At 35.0% G+C, this 4,075-nt stretch overlaps 1 non-coding gene across 1 annotated transcript; it reads left to right on the top strand.

The window, feature by feature from the left end:
• The first annotated feature begins 2,017 nt into the window (after positions 1-2,017).
• LOC127742521 (small nucleolar RNA R71) lies at positions 2,018-2,121 on the top strand. Its single transcript, XR_008003837.1, has one exon. It is a non-coding gene; the product is annotated as a small nucleolar RNA R71 (small nucleolar RNA).
• The last annotated feature ends 1,954 nt before the right edge of the window (positions 2,122-4,075 follow it).

Below are 4,075 nucleotides of genomic sequence, written 5' to 3'. Positions count from 1 at the left end.
AGCGTTAAACGCTAGAAATTCTGATGCTGATTTGCAACGCCAGTTTGGGCCATCAAATCTTGGGCAAAGTATGGACTATTATACATTGATGGAAAGCCCAGGATGTCTACTTTCCAATGCCGTTGAGAGCGCGCCAATTGGGCTTTTGTAGCTCCAGAAAATCCTCTTCGAGTGCAGGGAGGTCAGAATCCAACAGCATCTGCAGTCCTTCTCAGTCTCTAAATCAGATTTTTGCTCAGGACCCTCAATTTCAGCCAGAAAATACCTGAAATCACAGAAAAACACACAAACTCATAGTAAAGTCCAGAAAAGTGAATTTTAACTAAAAACTAATAAAAATATACTAAAAACTAACTAGATCATACTAAAAACATACTAAAAACAATGCCAAAAAGCGTATAAATTATCCGCTCATCAAGTCCCAACACCAAACTTAGAGTTTGACTGTGGGGGCTCTTCTTGACTCTGAACTGAGAGAAGCTCTTCATGCTTACTCTCTTTTGTCACAGAGGGATGGCCATGTGCCTTAAACACAAGGTAGTCCCCATTCAATTGAAGGACTAATTCACCTCTGTTGACATCTATCACAGCTCCCGCTCTGGCTAGGAAAGGTCTTCCAAGGATGATGCATTCATCCTCTTCCTTCCTAGTGTCTAAGATTATGAAATTAGCAGGGATGTAAAGGCCTTCAACCTTTACTAACACGTCCTCCACTATTCCATAAGCTTGTCTCAATGACTTGTTTGCCAATTGTAATGAGAACAAGGCAGGTTATACCTCAATGATCCCCAGCTTCTCCATTACAGAGAGTGGCATAAGATTTATCCCTGATCCCAAATCACATAGAGCCTTTTCAAAGGTCATGGTGCCTATGGTACAAGGTATTAAGAACTTGCCAGGATCTTGTTTCTTTTGAGGTAGAGCTTGCTGAATCCAGGTATCTAGTTCACTAATGAGCAATGGAGGTTCACTTTCCTAAGTCTCATTACCAAACAACTTGGCATTCAGCTTCATGATAGCTCCTAAATATTGAGCAACTTGCTCTCCAGTCACATCTTCATCCTCTTCAGAGGAAGAATAGTCTTCAGAGCTCATGAATGGCAGAAGGAGATATAATGGAATCTCTATGGTCTCTATATGAGCCTCAGATTCCTTTGGATCCTTAATAGGAAACTCCTTCTTGCTTGAGGGACGTCCCAGGAGGTCTTTCTCACTAGGATTTTCGTCTTCCTCCTCCTTTGTGCATTCGGCCATTTTGACTATGTCAATGGCTTTGCACTCTCCTTTTGGATTCTCTTATGTATTGCTTGGGAGAATACTGGGAGGAGTTTCAATGACTTTCTTACTCAGCTGGCCCACTTGTGCCTCCAAATTTTTGATGGAGGATCTTGTTTCACTCATGAAACTGAAAGTGTCCTTTGACAGATCAGAGACTAGGTTGGCTAAATTAGAAGTGTTTTGTTCAAAATTCTCTATCTATTACTGAGAAGATGATGGAAAAGGCTTGCTATTGCTCAGCCTATTGCATCCACCATTGTTAAAGCCTTGTTGAGGCTTTTGTTGATCCTTCTATGAGAAATTTGGATGATTTCTCCATGATGAGTTATAGGTGTTTCCATAAGGTTCACCCATGTAATTAACCTCTGCCATTGCAGGGTTCTCAGGATCATAAGCTTCTTCAGAAGCTGCCTCCTTAGTACTGTTGGATGCATATTGCCATCCATTCAGACTTTGAGAGATCATGTTTACTTGCTGAGTCAACACTTTGTTCTGAGCCAATATGGCATTCAGAGCATCAATTTCAAGAACTCCTTTCTTCTGAGGTATCCCATTATTCACGGAATTCCTCTCAGAAGTGTACATGAATTGGTTGTTTGCAACCATGTCAATGAGTTCTTGAGCCTCTTCAGGCATTTTCTTTAGGTGAATAGATCCACCTGCAGAATGGTCCAATGACATTTTCAAAAATTCAGATAGGCCATAATAGAATATATCTAATATGGTCCATTCTGAAAACATGTCAGATGGACATCTTTTGGTCAGCTGCTTGTATCTTTCCCAAGCTTCATAGAGGGATTCACCATCTTTTTGTTTGAAGGTTAGAACATCCACTCTCAGCTTGCTCAACTTTTGAGGAGGAAAGAATTTATCCAAAAAGGCAGTGACCAGCTTATCCCAGGAGTCCAGGCTATCCTTGGGTTGTGAATCCAACCATATTCTAGCTCTGTCTCTTACAGCAAAAGGGAAAAGCATGAGTCTGTAGACTTCAGGATCAACTCCATTCGTCTTTACAGTCTCACAGATCTGCAAGAACTCAGTTAAAAACTGATAAGGATCTTCAGATGGAAGTCCATAAAACTTGCAGTTTTGTTGCATTAAAGCAGCTAGCTGAGGTTTCAGCTCAAAGTTATTGGCTCCAATGGCAGGAATGGAGATGCTTCTTCCATCAAATTTGGACGTTGGCTTTGTGAAGTCACCAAGCATTCTCCTTGCATTATTATTATTTTCGGCTGCCATCTCCTTCTCTTGTTCTAATCTTTCTGAAGGTTACCTTTAGATTGTTGTAACTTAGCTTCTCTTATTTTTTTTCAGAGTCCTTTCAGGTTCTGGATCAATTTCAACAAGAGTGCCTTTATCCTTGTTCCTGCTCATATGAGAGAGAAGAAAACAAGAAAAGAAAGAGGAATCCTCTATGTCACACTATAGAGATTCCTTTATGTTAGTAGAAGAAGAAAGGGTAGAAGAAAGAAAAGTGAAGAATCCAAACTCAAGGGATAGATTGGGTTCGGATTTTTAGATGAAGAGAGGTGAAGATAAGTGTTAGTAAATAAATAATTAAATAGAATAAGAAAAGAGATGGAGAATTTTGAAAATAATTTTGAAAAAGTGGTTAGTGATCTTCAAAAATCAGAGATAAGATATAATTAAAATTAAAATTTAAAACAATTAAAAAGAATTTTTGAAAAAGAGAGAAGTATTTTCGAAAATTAGAGAGGGATAGGTAGTTAGTTGGTTTTGAAAAATATCGGAGACAAACAAAAAGTTAGTTAGTTGATTGAAAAAGATATTAAAATCAAATTTGAAAAAGATAAGAAGATAAGAAGTTAGATAAGATATTTTGAAATCAAATTTTGAAAAAGATAAAATTTTTGAAAAAGATATGATAAAAGATAAAATGATTTAATTCAAAAATTTGAAATTACTTACTTCACTAACAAGAAACTACAAGATAAGATTCTAGAACTTAAAGATTGAACCTTTCTTAACAAGAAAGTAACAAACTTCAAATTTTTGAATCAATCACATTAATTATTAGTGAATTTTCGAAAATATGATATAAAGATAAGAAAAAGATTTTGAAAATATTTTGAAAAATATTTTTGAAATTTTCGAAAAAAACAAAGATAAAATTGAAAAGATATGATTTTTGAAAAAGATTGTGAAAAGATAAGATTTTTAAAATTGAAAATTTGACTTGACTTGTAAGAAACAACTAATTTTAAAAATTTTTGACTAAGTCAACTCAAATTTTAAAAAATTTGGAGAAAAATAAGGAAAAGATATTTTTTTGATTTTTGAATTTTTTTTATTATGAGAGAGAGAAACACAAACATGACCCAAAACATGAAAATTTTGGATCAAAACAGAAGATGCATGCAAGAACACTATGAATGTCAAGATGAACACCAAGAACACTTTAAAGATCATGATGAACATCAAGAACATAATTTTGAAAAATTTTTGATGCAAAGAAAACATGCAAGACACCAAACTTAGAATTCTTTAATGCATTGACTCTAACAAACAAAAAATGCATATGAAAAACAACAAACAACACAAAACAAGAAATCATCAAGATCAAACAAGAAGACTTACCAAGAACAACTTGAAGATCATGAAGAACACCATGAATGCATGAATTTTCGAAAAATACAAGAAAAATTTTTAAAGCATGCAATTGACACCAAACTTAAAACATGACACAAGACTCAAACAAGAAACACAAAATATTTTTGATTTTTATGATTTTATTAATTTTTTGGATTTTTATTAATTTTTTCGAAAATAAAGTTTC

Source organism: Arachis duranensis, chromosome 1, assembly GCF_000817695.3.
Source record: "Arachis duranensis cultivar V14167 chromosome 1, aradu.V14167.gnm2.J7QH, whole genome shotgun sequence".
NCBI classification, from domain to species: Eukaryota; Viridiplantae; Streptophyta; class Magnoliopsida; order Fabales; family Fabaceae; genus Arachis; species Arachis duranensis.
This window is presented reverse-complemented; position numbering and strand designations above follow the sequence as displayed.